The sequence below is a fragment of the Protopterus annectens genome, chromosome 2.part0 (assembly GCF_019279795.1).
Source record: "Protopterus annectens isolate FY-2018-M chromosome 2.part0, PAN1.0, whole genome shotgun sequence".
Taxonomy (NCBI): domain Eukaryota; kingdom Metazoa; phylum Chordata; order Ceratodontiformes; family Protopteridae; genus Protopterus; species Protopterus annectens.
The window spans coordinates 1,472,627,973-1,472,649,329 of record NC_056728.1 but is presented as its reverse complement, the minus strand read 5'-3'; positions in this window follow the sequence as shown (position 1 = coordinate 1,472,649,329).

Here is a 21,357-nt window from a genome sequence, read left to right as displayed (position 1 = left end):
AAGAGCCGTGAATCCTTCAAATACGCGAAAAAGGGCATCTAGCAAGGGATTGTAGGCAAAACAAGAAGGTAATTACAGAAGATAAAGGGGATGAGGACTGACTATATGATAGTGAGGATACATCATATGAAAGTCAGGAATCACCAGTAACAACTAGAATAGAAAAGACAAATGCCAATGTAGTAGAAGGAGTAGAGGAAGTACAAATTGACTTAGACGAAAATGGAAATGAAATTTTAGATTTAGCATTGTTGAGCCTGGAGCTCTACCTAGCAGATACAAAACCAGAAGTGACACTTCTGGTGGAGGGAAGGGAAGTCAAATTCCTGTGTGACTCAGGAGCGTCACGGACTTTGATACACCCCCCCCAAGTTACCAGAACATTCCGAATCACCTGATTATATATTAGTAAAAGCAGCAAATGGACAGCTATACAGGGAGCCACTCTCCCATGATATAGCAATAACTGACCCTCTTTCAGGTAGGACCCAGAGAAGTAAAATAGTTGTTTCTTCAAAGTGTCCAGTAAACCTATTGGGCAGGGATCTTATGCAGATATTTGGCATAGCAGTAGTTCCAACTGTACAAGGTATGGAGGCACAGAGACAAATGGATACCTTTGTAGTGCGATCGGAGGGTGAAACCTTTTATTGGTACAGCCAGGACCTAGTCACGACTGGTCCAGGGGCAGTGACCGAGGAGCGGATGAACAAAGCCATCAGTAAAGCCCCCTCCCTTGACACTGATCAACAGCATTTGTTACACTGTACTCTATATTACTCTACCACACCAGGACCTGATAGAGAGTATGAGCAAGAACTGTTTAGAAATCGTGCAACTAGATTGGTTTTGTGTACTTTGTACTGGGATACTGAGGGGAACAGTGTAGTTAGCTGTTCATTACCTCAAGAATTCCTTGCATTGTATAGATCAAATCAGTTGCCACATGTCAGCCTGCCAAAGAACAAAAGTGTTAAATGGGCAGACTCAGGAGAAAAAGTAACAAGATGGGAGAAACAGACTGATTTAGAACTGTCAGAACAAGGGATACAAAAACAAAAACTGAATTGGTTGACACAGACACATCCAGCTGTACACTTGCAATCTAGCGAGGACAGCTGATTAGCATTTTTATTAGAAGAAGAAAAGGCCTTGTGTGAAATTCCAACAACTCTGTGGTCAACAGGCAAGTCAGATGTAGGACTTATTCGAACAGCAGGACCAGTAACAATTACCCCAAAGTCAGCTTTTAGACCACAGAAAAGACAATACCCTTTGAGAAAGGATGCAGAAATAGGAATTAAGCCTATAATAGCAGCATTACTCAAAGAAGGAGTACTGGTAGAATCTCCTGATTCACCATGTAATACACCCCTATTTCCTGTTAAAAAAGCAAACGGGGAATGGCGGATGGTACAAGATTTACAAGCTGTAAATAATGCAGTAATACCTAGAGCACCTACAGTGCCAGACCCACATACCTTGTTAAATGATTTAGAACCGCAACTGAAGTATTTCTCTGTGGTAGATATTAGCAATGCTTTCTTTTCAATACCTATACATCCTGATAGTCAATATTGGTTTGCATTTACATTTCAGGGTAAAAGGTATACATATACTCGACTACCACAGGGATATTGTGAGAGCCCAACAATTTTTTCACAAGAAATGGCTAGCAACCTGGCAGGATTTACCCCACCGGGAGGTAGTCAAATTCTACTTTATGTAGATGACATCTTGCTAGCAGCCCCCACCCAGCAGCAGTGCAGGGAGGATACTGTAGCATTATTGAAATTTTTAGCAATACAAGGACACAAAGTAAACAAAAGTAAGTTACAACTTTGGAGAAAACAAGTTAGATACTTGGGATATGTAATATCCAATGAAGGTAGAATACTAGATGAGGAAAGAAAAACAACAATTTTGCAAGCATCCAGACCAACAACCAAGAAAGAAATTATGTCTTTCTTAGGTACAACTAATTTTTGTCGGAGCTGGATACCAAATTATGCTTTGGAATCTGCTCCACTGACTGATTTGATATATAAGACACCAATGGCAGCACAAGATATTTTACAATGGACAACAGAAGCAGAAACGGCTTTCTGCAGGTTGAAGCAGTTGATAGCTTCTTCATTAGTTTTAGGACTTCCAAATTATCACAAACATTTTTTTCAGACCGTAGATTGTAAGCAAGGGTACATGACGTCAGTATTGATGCAACAACATGGGGACAAGCAACGCCCTATAGCTTACTATTCATCACAGTTAGACCCAGTGGCGCGATCTTTGCCTCACTGTGTTCAAGCAGTAGTTGCAGCCGCAATGGCAGTACAGGCTTCGGCCTCAGTGGTGTTATTTCACCCTCTCACATTGAGAGTGCCTCATGCAGTTGCAATAATTTTACTACAAGAGAAAATGGCATACCTTTCTCCTGCTAGACATCTTTCATGTATGACTATACTGCTGAGCCAACCTCATATGACAATTGAACGATGTACGACATTGAATCCATCAACATTACTTCCAACTCCTGCGGAGGGCACACCACACAGCTGCCTGCAGGAAATTGAACAGTTAGCTTTACCTAGACAAGATCTTACAGATATGCCCTTGGATAATGCCGAGGTGACATATTACATGGACGGCTCATGCAGAAGGGGTCCTACAGGGAAGAATCTGGTGGGATATGCAGTAGTTACAGACACTGAAATTTTAGAAGCTCAATCCTTACCACACAACTTATCTGCACAAGCAGCAGAGTTGATAGCTTTGATGAGAGCATGTACTTTAGCAAAAAACAAGTGTGTAAACATATATACTGACAGTCAGTATGCTTTTTCTACAGTACATGTATTTGCACAACAATGGAAAAATAGAGGAACGATTACATCCAGCGGAAAACTTATTAATCATGCGCAATTTATTTTGGAGCTATTAGAATCTATTCAGTTACCTACCAAAGTAGCTATTTGTAAATGTGTAGCTCATACAAAACAACAGGATAAGATTTCAAAAGGTAATGCACGAGCTGATGCAGCTGCAAAGCAAGCAGCCTCAGACTCAGAAACTTTACTTTTAAATGAGGAATTACAACCCTCTGAGATTTTAGATTTAGACATGTTAAAAACAATGCAGACGCTTACTACAAAAGCAGAAAAACAAAAATGGGTAAAACGAGGTGCAATTCTTGAGAATGGACTGTACATTTCCAAAGAAAGAAAACCGATATTGCCGTCTAATTTATTTAGATATGCAGCTTTGTTGAGCCATGGGCAGAGCCATGTCTCAACAGGGGGGATGGTACAGTTAGTAAATCGAATATTCCAAACATACGGATACATAAACTACACAAAAAAATTTTGTGTAGCTTGTCATACAAGCACCATGCCCAAGGAGCATTTAAAACCAAGCAAGGAAGTTTTCCTATACCATCATACCCGTTCCATACTATTTGTATGGATTTCATAGAATTGAATAAATGTGAAGGGAAGAAGTTTTGTTTAGTTATTGTAGACATGTTTTCTAAATGGGTAGAAGCTTTTCTAACCAAAAACCCGGATGCAGCAACAGTGGCAAAAGCCCTGATAAAAGAAGTAATCCCTAGATTTGGCATTCCGGAGAGGATTTATAGTGACAATGGCACACATTTTGTGAATCAGACGATACACCAGCTTGGGAGATTTTTTGGTATCTCCTTAAAGAACCATTATGCCTACCACCCACAGTCAGCAGGACTGGTAGAAAGGTACAATGGTACCCTAAAAAGTAAACTTAGGAAGCTAGTAGAGGAGACCCAAAAGAATTGGATATACTGTCTGCCTTTAGCACTGCTGAGTATGAGAACGGTTCCAAATGTAAAGGGTTTGACTCCCTTTAAAATGGTTTCTGGGAGAGCATGTTATGTGCCTCAGTGGAAAGCTCTCATGCCTGCAGAGCAAGAGGCTGACAGTTCGTTAGCAGAATATATGAAGAAATTGTTAAGGAATAAATCTGTTTTGCAGTTTAACTCTTTTTCAGATAAGGAACAGACCAGACCGGTGGAAGCAGTCTTGGCCCCAGGGTCGTGGGTCTGGCTGAAAGTGACGAAAAGGAAAAACTGGGCGAGTCCAAAGTGGGAAGGTCCGTACCAGTTTTTGTTGGCAATGCCTACTGCAGTTAGAGTGGCCGAGAGGACGTCCTGGGTTCATTTGACGCATTGTAAACCGGTAAAGAATTTTCAACTTGATAAAAACTTTGAGACTGATACACAACCAGACCGAGATGGCCAAAAGCAAAGCGAATAGAAGTTTAGATCAACCCCAGAGATGTTGCATAATCATTTTGTTGTGTGTACATTTATTAACTGTAATTGTGACAATTTTTCTCTTGCTGTGGTTCATCCTACACACAACCACACAAGTGAAAGTGGGAAGGCGTGATGAAACATCTATAGACTGGCATCCAAATTTTAACACATACCTGGCCATGAAACGTGTGTATGCAGAGACTATGAACATTTCAAATTGCTGGGTTTGTACAGCTATACTAACAGCATATGGAGGACTGATAATGTCCGCTGTCCCTTTGGGGATAAATGAGACTTGGGAGAATTTACTTTTCGACACAGGAACTTTGAGATCACAGGACTAAAAAGCTTTATTTTTACCTGTCACACAAAAAGGAGTTTTATGTTTCTACAAAAATGACACCCTCCAGGTGGGCTGGAGCAATTGTAATATAACCATATCTTACCGATGTTATATTAAGAATAGTAATGGCAATACTTTTTGCAATACTAATTATGACTCGTATTTGAACTTATTGAAAACAACTATGAGTGACATTCAAAAAAAAAACCCTGTTTTGTTTAAACAATTGTCAGTTATAGATCAGAAAATGTTTCATGCAGGGCTGATGCGTATTAATACTAAAGTAGAGAACTGTTATTTTATTTGTGGGAAAAAGGCATATAAATGGTTACCTGAGAATTGGTCTGGCAGTTGTTTTTTGGGTTATCTGGTTCCAGCAATAAGATATACTGCAGAATTACCTTTGGGTATGATACGAAACATAAGGGAAATAGCTCGAAAATCTGAAGGTCCAGTTAAGAAACCTGTGAATCCATTTGGGAAGATCGAAGCTGGTTGGAAAGACCATAATTCAGTAAAAGACAAAAGTGAATTGACTCATATGGACTTGGGTGACAGTGTTATATCCTGGGCAGGAATACTACCAGCCTATGGAGCAGTCAAATCGATCTGGGAGCTGAGGAAGTTGTCGAAACTTTTCGAAGTAATGAGTAATGCAACTTTTTCCACCCTAGAATTGGTGACTGATGAACTGAATGCAATGAGAACTGTTGTGCTACAAAATCGGATGGCTCCTGACTTCACCCTAGCGGCGAGAGGTGATACGTGCACGCTTATCAAAGAAGAATGCTGTGCTTTCATCCCTGACAATTGCCACGAGATAAATAATCACCTAGAGGTAATTCAGCAAGTATCAGCCATGACTGAACCAGGCCCAAACCCACTGACGGACTTCTTCCAGAATCTGTTTAGGGGGTGAGGTTCCATCCTAATGAACATTCTAATTGCTATTTGTGTGGGTATACTCCTAATAGGAGCATGTGTTTGCTGTGGAATTCCCTGCATGAAAAGATTAATCAAAGATTTTGTTGATGTATCTGTTACTGAAACTTTCTACCAAGATATTGAAATTGAAAGATTGATTTCAGATGACGCTTTTTCTGAAGTATAGATTAAATGACTCACCTAGCTGAAAATCCTGAGTGGGAAAGGCTAGGAGATGAAATGACACTATGCATACTTCAAAATAGAATAAAAAGTATTAATAGGGGGAAAATGTTAGAAAAATATGTATTTAAATATATGTGAAATGCTAGTTTAAAAGCAAGGTATTTATAATGCATTTTATTCTATTAATCATATAACAGAAGGGATAAAATTCATGTGTAAATGCAAGTAGCTTCTGAAACTGCAGTGTGCTTTGACCCCTGACCCTGGCAGCTGCCAGATCAGCAAGCTTAATGTTATGCTTTTCATAAGTGATTATCTGCTGGGTCAGGAAATTAAAATGTGTAAATCTTTCGCTCCCGCTCCTTCCTGATAAGATAACGTGTCCTTGTAAATAATTAAATCTTCCTTTCCTGATGTAGTAACTTGTCCCTGCAAGATAAAAACACAGCTGGTGGGAAAGTGAAACAGTGAACAAAGAGGTGAATTTAAAGTCTGAATCTGCTATTGTATTCGAACTGATATGAGACCTTTAAGAAGTAACTTTACAGAAAGACATTATGACTGGCCAGCTGGATAGCAAGGCCGTATTGTATCTAAAGGAAAAGTTTTTTTTTAAATGTACTGCATCAGCATTATTAGATGAATAGAATACTGTTAGTAAAAGTGATGTAGATGCCTTGTGACTAACCACGTCAGTAAGGTGGGCATAACTTGAATGTAAACACTATAAAATATTCTGTACTTCCTGCATCATGTCAGACAAAATTCTGTACTTGTATGGTTTTTTGCCTCCTGGTGTACACTAGTAAACTTTTGAATCTGAACCTCCTGTGTATTGAATTCTGATTTTTTATTTAACAGGCAATATGCCCTGGGAGTCACCTCTGTGTATCCGGTTGACAGGAGCAAGTGAAATCACATTACATGTGTGTCAAAGGCCAAGGTAGCATATGGCTAGGCTACTCTAGGCCCTAGGGCCAATAACGTATTATCTACCTATGACACAATGCACACACACATATACTCAGTGCAATACCTGCTATGTGAGGTGGAATGAGTGTGACAGTGAATGTGTGCAAGGTCTGTAAAGGTGTGATAGCTTAGTGTGAGGTTGTTTCTGTCATGGTAGTTTGTGTCCTAGGTGTGAGGCCAGAGAAAGATGTGTCAGTTATTGGGATGCAGACATAGTAGGATGGCATATGTTGTGACATAGTTCCTTGTGTATGACTGTGGTGTCCCATTGTAGGCTGAAGCAATACATGTATGCTCAGTAAGTGGTACTGCTGGTGAATCCAGCTCACATATGAACTGTTGTACTACCTGAAGCTGTAGGCCTAAACAGCACTGTATGGTGTATGTTCACATTCCCTGGTAACACTGTCTTGTGTGTTTCCTGTAGTCTGCGCATATTACATACCTCAGGCATAGGTATCTGTAAGTAGGGGCACACAGTACTGTAAGGTACACAGGTAATGCTCATCTGTGTCGGCATACATTTGTGTGTTGTATGTATGTCTGATGTGTGTGTAATGATGCCTGTACCATGCCCGCAATCACATGTGTGTTACAGGGTATGTGTGTGTACCTAGCAACATGTATACTCTGTTACAGCAGTATGCCAGCTATATTCACAACCATGCACATATGTTAGGTAGGGGTATGGCATCAACGACTAGGGTGGTTTACTGGTAATACTGTAAATGTACCTTACATTCATTGCATTGGATGACATATTTCTTCATGCATTAGCTTGATATATACCCCCGTGGTGAGGTTGTGCATTGTATCCCAAACAGTGTGCCGAGTACTGGTGTATACTGGTTTGTTATATGGAGTGTGGCAGGTACTGTCAGCCAGTTGTGGGCTGAGCACTGATATGTGGTATTGAACGTGTGTATCCTCTGACAGACAAACAGATGCTATATATGGCAGTTAAGTGATATCTATACTTATTAATGTTAAGTGTGCCACATGACTTGCTCACACATATCGTTTAATTGTCTTCCAGGGTTATGGCTCATCAACACAATCCATCATATACAGCTGCAGAGGAAAAGGAAATACACAACAGCCTGGTGCAGCTCTATACACTGGTGTTTTCTAAGGCCAGCCAGCACCAGCATGAGCATACTGCACTGTGGCAAGATCTTGTTCATCAGGTAAATGACATAGGCATGCATAACCGGACATATGAGCAGGTACGCCATCACTGCAGTGATTTAATTAGACATGTCCGGAGGCGTGCGTCTGATATCCATAGACAACAGCATGCCACACGTAGTGGGGTGGCCATACATCCCCCCTCACCAGAGTGGTGGAGCTGCTCCTAAGCGTGGTGGCTCCTGGCCTACAGCAGCAACAGCATCACACATGTGTCATCATGGAGGCCGGAGCCACCCAGCATGATGACATGGAGCGTGCAGGTAATATGCCCTAGCTGTAGACTACTGTTACCTGTATTGTTAGAATATGCATATGTGAGATGTGTACTGTGTGTTCAGCAGTTGTGCTGCCTATTGTGTGCAATACTGATATTTGGAATAGTATCTGTACACCTGTGACTGTTGACTGTTGTTCTACTGTAGTTTAGCACACTCACAGTAGCAATGCCACAGTTGTGGCCACTGACAAACTGTGTCATATTCTTGTAGGTCCCTCTGGTGTGACAGCAGGGCAGACGATACATGTCAGTGAGTGTGTTAACACTTTAATATTGGTAATGACATGTGCATGTCATAGGTGAGGTGTAGGCCATGTACACATAACACACCTACGCATAATGCATGCTGTACATGTTTGCTGTGAGACATTAGACATCTCAGTAAAGTCAGTAGCTGCCTCAATCACATGCAATGCATAGAGCAGCAGACACATTTGTGGCAACACTGTACTGCACATTGGATATGCATAGTTGCTACAGCTGTATACAACAGAACACGTTTATCATATGCAGTACACAAAAACATGCTACATTTGGCATTACCACACACCCGCTGTAAGGTCACACTTCAGTATCCCACATGTCATGCACACACACACACATGATGTACCTCAGGGGTAGAGGCCTATCATGGGGCTGTGCAACACTCTTCAACACATAACACAGTCATGTTAGGCAATGCTCCCTATTGGGCACCTCACACACCCATGTACAAAGTGGATGTGTAATTGTGAATGTAGCCACGACACTGCAGTTCAGGTACAGCATGCTAGGCGGTGGTCTTGCACACATTAGTAGCTGTGAGTGACCACAAGATGCATGATGATGATGGCACAGAGTACTACACCCCATCCAGTTACAGTGACCACAGTATTAGTCATAGCAGTCATTGCTGTGCACCTCAATGTTGTGTGTGTGCAAACATATGCACCTATACACAATATGCATAGCATGTTGTGTGTGTGCTTACGTATGCCAGTATACACAATATGCACTACAGTCACCATCCGAACAAAGTGTCACATATATGTCCTGGAATGCTAGTGGGTGTATAGGTCACATGACACACATTGGGTATGTGTGGTGTTTTAATGTTGCAGTCGTGTAGCATGCCATGCCATGGCTGGCACCGACATATCTGCAATATGTCCCATACTCACCATAACCACTGTACACTGGCCATATCGAGCATTGGGATTCCTTCATGTCAAAATGCACCACTCATCCCGTGTGTGTACATAGCATGCATGTGCTACACCTGTGCCCACTATTATCTGCTATGGACACAGACACTGTACTCAGACATGGAAATCTATGTATCACACAGATAACACATGCAGCCATGGCATGTATATCTGTGAGTGATGGTGCACAGGGCATTGCAGAGCTGATAATACTTGCACAGCAATGTTGTGTCCAGGTAAACATTGTGTTCCAGGGTGTAGCCAATCACTGAACAGCTACACAGCTGCATCAAAGCCATGTACACTGCCATGAAATAGGGGCGTCTACACTTGCACTGCATGGTCTTGTGCAACACATATTCTGCATGCTGACACGTGTGTGGTGAATGTTTGTCTTGTGATACTGACATCCACCTTCACCCACTATAGAGTATGTGTTGGATTGCTGGTGTGTGTGTGTGTGTGTGTGTGTGTGTGTGTGTGTGTGTGTGTGTGTCTGTGTGTATGTGCTGTAGTGAGGAGTGTATATGTGTGCATGTGTGCATGTGTTCATGTGTTCATGTGTGCATGTGTGCATGCGTGCATGCGTGCATGTGTGCATGCTTCATGTGCAGACTGTAAAGTGTTTTTCCTGTCTTCCTCTCACAGGTGCTGAGTTAGGGGTGGCCGAAAGCAGCAGGGAACCTGAAGCCACTGCCACGAATAGTGGTGATGATGAGACATGTATTCTGGCACAGGAAGGTTTGACAGGGTCTGTCGTTGGTCCGCCAATCGACAGTACACAACGTTCACTCCCATCTATGCGCACACTCATACTGTCAATAGATCCCTCATCACCAATGGCCATAGGTGAGGGACAGCATACAGTTGGCATTGACCAGGAGAGTGTGATACCCATGGCACTTGCATCCCCTCACAGCAGCCATAGCCGGATTCCTGGAATGGTACCACATAGGCGGAGGTCCAGGGGTTCTCAGGGGAGCACCGCTGGTCGTATTGCCTCTGGCAGACGTGCCCTCACAGGTCTTACCACATCCAGTATGTTCCGGGCTATAATGTAGGCTCAGGCACGTATGGAACGGTACACCAGACAGGGGCTTAGGGCGCAGAGGGCCCATTACACCGCTATCAATGACAGCATCCGTGACCTTATTGGTGCCATCCGAAATTACACCGAGGTCATTGATAGACGTTGTGGGGAGACAGTAGATGCCCTCCACAATATGTCTTCCATGAGCCAGGACTGTGCGTGACGGTTGTGACGTCGAAGCGGATGCATGCCAGCAACAGCTGGCAGTGGTCGCAGACGGCTCACAGTTCACAGCAGCTCCCGTAGTGGCAATACCAACCCCAGCCATGCTGGGGCTGGCCTGTCCATTGACCGTCCCAGTAGACCATGTGCACGTGGCTCTGGCCAGTCCCAGCAGGGACATGGGTCCACTCATCATACCTCTGCCTCTGATGACAGTACCCAGTCAGGTTTGGTACCCGATACTGCCCGTAGCACCCCTGCCAGGCACAGGTACTGTGTCCGTGGCTGGAGACAGTGATCTGTACAGCCTAGCAGGTACAGTCTGTGGCTGTCCCACAAACTACCGTATATGGCAGCCACATGGTGGAGCTGTGTGCATGCAGACACACACACATTAACCAAACAACTAGGGCTCACACATTACATCAACGTTGGCCCATGCTGTACTGTTGTCCCTCACACACACACACACACACACACACACACACACACACACACACACACACACACACACACACACAGACATGTCGACTGGATGGGTCAATGTCAGGCTCTGGCAAACAACAACACACCCTGTGCATATGATGATACCTGTGTCACCTCCTGTCATCTGTAACATTGATGCAGGAACAGGCTAACATGGTGCTGATGCACAGGGTGACATTATAGCAGTGTAGCAATATTAGGAAGTTGTCAACAGGAAAGTGTAATGACATCCTTGTAGGTATGTCTGAGCAGGCATTATGCATCAAAGCTCTGATTGTCAATGTAGCATTGTTTACACCACTGTTAGGTCTGAGTATGTATTGTAAACCTATGTGCCACTTGGCTGAAGTGTAATGTGTTGCCAGCATGTGTTAGTGAGTGGAAAGTACATGTGTGATGTGTGCAGTACAGATTAGCAAGTGTACATCTGTGAACATGGTGGGTGCACACTGTCTGCATGTACGTGCATGGTGGACACATGGGACATGTGGCATATCCTGTTGTACACATTGTTAACATCTCATAGTAACTTTCAATGGCCAGTATGCATTCTACTACAGTTATGTACTAACATGGGTCCACATGTGTGTATGACATGGGTTGACACTATGCTGTGGGTGATACTGTTAATATGATTTGCGGTCTGGTAGTATACACAACCTCATCAGCATGACTATAAGCAATCATTGGATGATGTCCTGACAAATGACACACAGTTATAGGGAACTCAGTAACAGTTGGATCCTTCCGGTACTATACTCTAACACTAACCAGTGGTATTGACCGCCACCCATTCCTGGGACCACACGTTTTGGCATATAGCCGCCTTAGGTACATGCAAACACACTAGGGATGTGTCCATCCACATCTGGAAATGCATGCATTGGCCTACATTGCATTCCCTGGATGGGTCGCATATCCTACACAAGGGTATCATACAGACAGATACCTGTTGTCTGATACATGCTGTATAGCAGTAAGCCGGCTATGGCATAGTCATACACATTTACTATGCATACTATCCCATCAGTACCACATCGATGGTAGACCTCAACATGTATGTTGGGTACCAATGTGTACATATAGCCTCGTGTTATGTCATGTGTCCCTTGGTAACCACATATCCATAGGTATTGTGGAGTCCCTCGGTGTATCACGTAAGACATTAGAGGCCTGAATGCATATCCACAAGGCAGTTGTACACCTATACAGACTGTCCATTATTGCCAGTCATTGTTGTGTATGAACATGTCTGACATATACCCCAGGCATATACCCTCACTCACACTACTCTTTAGTAGCTGTCATGGGTGTGTGTGGCACAGATGACCTTGGCCACAGATCACAACAGTGGACAGCCTTGTCACATACATACATATGTGACCTACGATCTGAGAAGCAGCAGCACAACCTGTCAATGGAAACAGATGCATTCATGTAGTATGCAGGCTTCACACCTATGTACTGATTGAGGGGACATGTACACATATATATTTGCCACGCAGATACCTGATGTGTGCAATGCACTTACTGTTTTAATCATAATATGTCCTACCATAGTAAAACCAAAACCCACACCACATTGACACACACACTGTCAGTGCTTGCAGGATTCAAACCCCTACCTGACTATGTTATGATAGTAGAGAGAGACGCATTAACATGGCTCGCTATTTGCTTTACTGGCTGGTTTCCCTTCTCCTGCTGTATTTGTAGGATGGTTACATCATCAGACTTTCCAAAGAGGAATGTACCTCTTTTAGTGAGTTTTCCCAGTCTCCAAGAAGGGAACTCCTCTCAAAGGAAACTGCACACACACACCCAGTCAGTGTTTGCATGATTCAAACTCCTACCTAACTATGATATGATATGCATTATTAAGGTGCGCTATTTGCTTTACTGGCTGGTTTCTCTTCTCCTGCTGTATTTATAGGATGGTGACATCATCAGACTGGACATGGTGATGTGTGTACACTTTGTTTTATGCCATTCCAGGAATGGTCCATGTGGGTCAGCAGGTGTCAACAGCTTGAACAGGACCTCATAATCCCTACCGTGTGTGATCTATCTGTGGACACATTGACATTCCTTCATATGTCAACACATATTTATGCACAGCTTGTTGGTTTTGTGGATACTACATGTGTCTGGGATGTTGATAAAGGACTATTCAAAGTCTATGTGAGACATGTGTAGCTGTGTTCAGTGATGTATGTCCTGGGTGGCTGCCTTGCAAACAGTCTAGCATGTTTGGGAACCATGATCCGCACATGAACATACCACAGTTGGTAGGGTTGTGTGTATGTCAGCTTCCAATAGCTCTGTTTATGACTTCAACCATGATGGACTCCATGACCTTGCAGATCAGACTTCATAGGCATACTGGACTGTACTTCCCATGTTGTGGTGTGCACCAACACTTGTGGGGACTGCCATATGTTGCTGTAACGCATTCAACAGTTCCACATCCTGTGTAGGGGGTGAGGCTCAGCTGACTGTTCAGGTGCAGGATCTGTTTGTTCTGTAGTTTATGCATGACACATATTGGGAATCAATGTATTCTGCTTGCTGCCATGCTTTTGGCATTGGGGGTAGCTGCTCATCCATTCTACATGTGATATCTCCTGGTATGATGATAAGGACTATCATCAGTGGGAGGTGGGTATGTATATATGGGCCTGTCTGTCAGGATGTCGGCATTGTCAGTCAGGTACAGTTGGCCCTGACTCAGGACATATATGGGTGTACATTGCTATTTATGACATAGCTGAAGGATGTGTCATGATTCAGTCTGGACTCCTTCTCAGCTACTCTTTACAAAACACCAACGAACCTGAGCACTAATCCCTGTTATACTCTTTTACACACTTAACACCCTACTGATCCTTTGTGATCGGTCTACAGAGTATGTCATCCTAATATCCTGGCATGTCCAGGGGTCGGTTTCGTGTGTACTCTACAGTCCAGCTGGTGAATATTGTGATGTTGACACAATGTCACATCTGCCTCATGTACACAGACATCCCTCTCCTCCTCCTCCTGACAAACTCAGATATATGTGTGAGATGCACCTATATAGACATACAGGATGCTGAACTCTCTTGACCCATGACTGGCACAGTCTATCAGGTGGTGAAGGTAATCACACACACCACATATCAGTCTCACATATCCTCTAGTGACAGCACTCAAACTACATTATCACACATAGACATACTCGGATGCTGTAAATGAACTCTGCCTAAGCAGCAGAGACCTCCAAAGCAGACACACACACAACTGCTACCCCACTACAATACCCACATATCACATAGTTCACAATGTCAGTGTGCCACAGAGTCACTGCCCTTCGGGCTAAACAGCACACCTAATAAACTTGTAATAGGCAACACTTATTGTCAGACACACTGACGTACCACTCACCAGCCCAAACAAGGGAATAGTCACTTTGGGCTGTCTGTCGGGTGCCAGGATCTGCCACATAACACATGCAGTCAGGTCACTCCAAAGCAAGTACAGGACTGGCACCATCATTGTCCATGCTGGTACGTAAAACCTCAGATGTTACTCCCTGAACCACATGACATGATACATGGAGGAACACTCTGATCATGTAGCCCAGGCCAGTATGACCCTGACCTTGTCTAGCATCTTACACCCACCAATTATGATCTCACAGTATACAGACAAACATATCATGTTTAACAGTTGGCTAACACATTGGTGTCATTCATAGGGGATACGGTGTCTGTCAGCCTGTGGTGACATGCTTGACATGCCACGTAGCTTCACTATGGACAGCTTGCACCTGTCTCCCTTGGACTTTTGAATGCTGGCTAAGGCTCTTGCTACCACTATAGTGCCTTTTTTAAGTAGGGCTCAAAAGACAAACCCACCACCATAGACATTACAGGTTAAATGAAACTAAGGGTAATGCTGCTCAACACCAGATGTGTTACACTCATATTGCAGCCACTCAGGACTCTCCTCAGTATGGAGGATAGCGATATCTGTGCACTAACAGATGCCTGGTTCAGGCTCACTTATGCACACCAGTACTACCAGATTATGTTTCATACCATGCTTTCTGACCACAAGACTTGGAACAGACAACACAACTAGGGGGAGTATCCATATACATCACAGATACACACACCTCCAGGTTAGTAGCACTGCACAAAGCATCACAGACCATACATATACAACTACCATTGTGCAAAGATGCCTTTCAGTTTGTTGCCTGCTACAGACCACCCTCCCCAACTCAGGAACCACACTCGGCTTTCATGGGAACTATGGAGAACATGAAGGTCTCCACAAACACCATTATATTGGGTGACTTCAAATACACAAATATTGACTGGGGATACTACTCAAGCCCCAACACCCTCGCCCAACAGTCGCTACATTTTGTAGACTCATATGCTATGGCGGATCCCTATCACAACACAGACACGCCACAAACCCGACACTCAAAACACCGACACCAAAACTCCGAAAACGCACAAAACCGACAACTCACAAAACCGAACACCTTAACACCGACACCCAAAACACCGACACACAAAACGTAAACTACACATTACACACAACTATACATGCACTAACCGTAACCCAAACCCTAACCCTAAGGTCCGACACTACCGCACACTTACCCTACCCTCACCCTAACCCTAACTCACTTAACCCGCCACTAAACCTACATTCCATCACTATCGCACACTTACCCTACCCGCACCCTAACACTAACTCACTTAACCCGCCACTACACCTAAAGTCCGTCAATATCGCACACTTACCCTACCCGCACCCTAACCCTAACTCACTTAACCCGCCACTACACCTAAAGTCTGTCACTATCGCACACTTACCTTACCCGCACCCTAAGTCCGCCACTACTGCACACTCATCTTTCCTGCACCCTAACCCTAAATCCCACACTATCTCACACTTACCTGTCCGCTCCCTAACGCTAAATCCCTCACTATCGCACACTTACCGACTCACGCTCAGACGTTGCCCATGTCGGTGTTTCGGCTCTTGGGATTTCACCTTGTCGATCATCTGTCTCGTAGGTCTTCTTGAGTCGGTCTTCTTAGCGTCGATGTTTTGGCGTGTCAATCAAGTCAAGGGGACCTGCTATGCACAACCAGACAGCACAGCCACAAGGGGGAATACATAATGGACCTGATCATCACCAACATAGGGACTCTATGTTCCACACCAGCGATATACCCCTCATTGGTAAGGTCAGAACATACATGTATCTCACTGGACATACATATACCCTCCACACACCCATCCTGGGTAATCTTGGTGAACTTCTCATGAGCCAATGTCTCACTTCACCAAAGCAAGGTGGTATCCTTCAGAGACCCTGAGACAGTGGCAAATATGGCTCACACTGCTGAATCCTTTACATACACATTCTATGGACACCTAGTGGACTGCATTGATTGTGCTATCACAAATAACAACAGGACTCACTCCTCCAATGGCAGTGGACCTGTCTGGTAGACCCCAGCCATTAATAAGCTGTACAATGTCAGGAGGAAGCTACTACATGATAGAGCAAAATCCCAGACGGGGAAGGCATCTGTGATCTGCACTAGCAGACAGCTATGATCACTCATGAACTTTTCTAAGGGCCGCTTCTACCGGACAATTGCACCAGACATGTAGGACTATCACACAGCCTTCTTCAGTTATGTCAGGAACCTGGGTGGACACTCACTGATATGCTGCGATTTACTGCATACTGACTAAATGTACCCTGAACCCACTGGCATTGCGAACATCCTGGCAAACAGGTTCAGTGCAGATGTCTCCCCCATCCCCCCTAAGGAGCAACTATCAATCCCAACAGAGTGTAACCTCCCTGACATCACACAGTAACAGGTGAGTGCTGCCCTCCCCAAAGCATACATCACAGCATCAATGGGACCAGACGGTGTCCCGGCCTGTATCTTACACGAGCTTCATGACAGACGTAACCCTCACATTACATCACTGTTCAATATCGGAGTTACTACAGGATATGTACCCAAGGAATGGCGTACAGTGATAATGGTCCCACTCCACAGAGTTGGTGCCACAACGGACCACAGACAATATTGCCCTATAAGCCTAACTAGCCTGTTCTGCAAAGCTATGGAGCGTATTGTCATGAGACTCATACACATAGACATCGGGAACCTACAGACACTGTGTCCTACACACTTCAGCGTTGTTGTGGGCAGATCTTGCCTCTTGAACCTGTTTGTATTCTTTAAACAGTTAACAGGTCCATCGACATAGGGACGGTTGTCCACACAGCCTACTTGAACCTTGCAAAACCCTTCAACCCAATAACCCACTTGGCCATTATGCATAGGCTCACCAGCGTCGATATGGACACATATCTCACACGATGGATTGCTACCTGGATCAGGGATAGCACCCACATGGTCAGGATTGTAGGTGCCATGTCTGACTATACACCAGTTACACGTGGCATTCCACACTGCTTGGTCCTGGGACCACTCTTGTTCAGTATATATTTGTCTGACGTACAGGCTACCACAGGGGCAATATGGCTGACCATGTTCGCACTTGACTGCAAACTGGGTGCCATAATAAACTCTCCAGCTGCCACATGCATACTCAAACAGGGTCTCACAGAGATGAATGACTGGTGCCTGAGCCATGGCCTACAGCTAAATGCCATTAGTTGCATAGTCATCCCTGTCAAAGGAAAAAACTTCAAAGATCAATACACATAAGGTTCAGTTAAGGCACTTTAATTTACTTGCAGCAAGGAGACAAAAGCATGCAAATACAAGGATTTGTCTAACTACTAACAGGAAGTATGTTCATTTTTATACTGTTTTACAATACATAGCCTTCTAAGCTGACGTAATCAAACACAACTTTTAGCATTGTTCTACAGCAGATGTTACTTCAGATTTTCGGCTGACATGACTAGATTTGTGAGAAACTTTTCAGAAAAACAACCTGGCCTTGGTAACTATTAATCCATTTACAAGTGTCTATTGTGCAGTGTTACATTTCAAGGTACTCTTCTAATACAGATACAAGCAAATGCTGACTGCAGTTCATATTTTCAAGCAGGCTTTGTACTAATTATATGTAACCTCTACAGCTGTGTATTTTCTCATGGCACAGCAGAACTTCTTGTCTAAGTTTCATACAAGTAGTATTGTTCTATTCATTATTTTCCTAACACAAGCAGAAATCACCTGCTTCTCAGTAAATTTCCAAGGCACAAGCAAGATTTTAGCTAACAATACAAGGTCAGAAAGCAACTGCAGTTTGTACAGATTTATGCAGTATGAAATAGAATAAATGTGTTAACTCTTTTTCCAGCTCTAAATGCACTAAGCATATTGCTAATACACACATTAATACATATTTTTCTAACATTTCCCCCCATTAATACTTTTATTCTACTTTCAAAATAAGCATAAACAGTTTGTTTTCTTCTCCTAACCTCTTCCACTCAGGATTTGCAGTTAAGAGAGTCATTCAGTTTAAACTTATGAAAGCATTTTTAGTCTTTTAACAGTTTTTCAAACTCAGTACTTTGATATAAGGTTTCAGAAACTGAAATGCCTATTAGGTCTTTAACCAGTCTTTTTATGCAGGGGATACCACAACAAACACATACTCCCAGTAGGAGCATACCTACACAAATGGCAATCAGGAGGTTCATTAGGATGGTACCCCACCCCACAAACCATTTCTGGAAAAAGTCCGTCAGTGGGTTTGGGCCTGGTTTGGTCATGGCCGACACTTGCTGAATTACCTCAAGATGATTGTCTATCTCATGTTTATGGTCAGGAATATACAAACAGCATTCTTCTTGGATTAAAGTGCACGTACCACCTCTCGCCGCTAGGGTGAAGTTGAGAGCCATGCGGTTTTGGAGCACTACAGTTCTCATAGCATTTAGTTCATCAGTCACCAATTTGAGAGCAGAAAAAGTTGCGTTGGTCATTACTTCAAGAAGTTTTGACAGTTTTCTCAGCTCGCAGATCAATTTCACTGCTCCATATGCTGGTAATATGCCTGCCCACGATATAATGCTATCACTCAAGTCCATGTCTGTCAGTCCTTTACCAAAAGAGTGTAAACCAAGAAAGTGAAAACTAACTTCCACAAGAAAGCAACAGGAAAACTAAAAAAAATGCTGACCAAGGAAAAATATTAAAAAACTTTTTAAATGTTATTAGTCCTTCAGTTTCAAGCCCTTGTTAAAGAGAACCATGAAAAAGAAAAAAAATGCTTTCATAAAATACGTGACAATAGTGAAAAGCAAAAGAGTGAAAATGTCGAAATGAAGTGATGTCAGTAAAATATCTGCTATTTCATCGCGACTTAAAAAGTTCCACGTAAAACAAAATTAAAAAATAAATGAATTGTATCATTAAAAAATAGTAATTAATTTAAATGTAAAAAACAAACATAAAAAAATAATATAAAATAAAATAAAAATAAAAAAATACAAAATAATATAAGTATATAAAATAATATAACAAATAAAATATATAAAAAAATATAATATTAATACTAAAGTTCCCGCTTAACAGTTGAAACTTACTGAAAAAATATACTGAAGAAATAAAAGAATAATTACTGAAAATCCTTACATAAAATTAAGGATAAGGAAAATAATATAAAGACTAATAAAACTCATGTCAATTTAAGCGTAAGCTGCGACATTGATTAACATACTGAGGTATACTAGAATGTACTGAGGTATAAGAAGTTATAGAAAGTTATAAAAGTTACAAAAAGAATTAAATAATACAAAAGCATTCATTAAATAATTTAACCTTAACTCCGTAAATTCAAGATTAAAATGTAACCCATAATAATCCGTCTGATCTGAAATAGAAATGTCCTGAGGTGGATTTCCATTTCCAGGATTTCACCTCCCCTAAACAGGCGCTATCCCCTGTAACATTAGGATGCCATTTGGTCAATTGCCATGTATGAAACTGAATATGTATAGTCAATAATATGTCTGGGTAAGGCGTTAGTTTCATTTTGTTTGTTAATGGGCGTGGGTATGTTGCGTACATATGCGTCTAGGTATCTCCTATCCAATAGCGGACAATATACAAGAAACACAGATAATATACTTACCACCACTACTTGAACTTACTTGGGGAGGTTTCTGTTCCTACTTTTCCTTTTACTTTTTTACTGTGGACTTCTGGATTTTTTGTCTTTTGTATTATCTATACAAAAGCCACATGGATACATACCTAATCTTTTATTACTTGTCCTTGGGAGGTCCCTTTTTGGGTCCTTGTTATTTTTTCTTTAAACAAAAAACAAGTGTAAGAATCAGAAAATTTTATTTTAATTAGATTCTTAAAAATAAAAATCCCAATTGAATAATTGTAAATTTATATGTTATATGTCCTGAGTCAAAACTGTATGTAGTCACATAGAGCCATAAATTAAAAAAAAATTAAGTCAACAAAATTGTCATTATCATAGAACCTTCTACGGTAGATGGGTACTTGGTATTGATGAAGTGTGTTAAAGTAGGCTTCGTTGTAGACAAAATTGACTAAAAAACCCCCCTTCTTTCTTTTCAACCTCATTAAAAAAAATGTCTTTGATGAATTTCAACGGATATTTTTCAGCAAAATATCCGTTAACAGGTCACATTTTTCATAAATGTTTCCAACGTACTGACATTCTGCTTCCTAGGCCTAACAAGCTGTCCTTTGCCTTTTTTTTTTTCTGCTTGGGGTGATGACTAGAAAAATGCAAGAATGAATTACAGCACGTTGGTTTCTTATGTATCCTGATTTGAAAAAAAGCTATTTTGGAAATCCTTAGTTAGTTTAACCCCTATCATATAAAAAAAAATAACTAAACTCAAATAAAAATATCGGCTACTTGCCTTTTGTTTTTTTCATCATTTTTTTTTGTTTTGCATAAAAGTTTTAGTTTTAACACGATAATAGTAAATCAGTGATGACATCTATCTCATTTTTTGAAACACCCAGTTCACCTAATAAGAGAGCTCCCTCTTGGGGCCTCTTGGTGGGGAGTTGAGAGTTGTCCATCAATTGATGTATAGTTAACCTCTCCGTTGAGTGGTTGAAGGGTTGTTGGACCAAAGGACTATCTAAAAGGACATGAGTAAAAACATATAATAGGAAATAGACTAAAATACTTATGAACTAGATATTAGCAAAGAGTAGGTCATAGATGACCTTCCGTCACCTCAGTCAA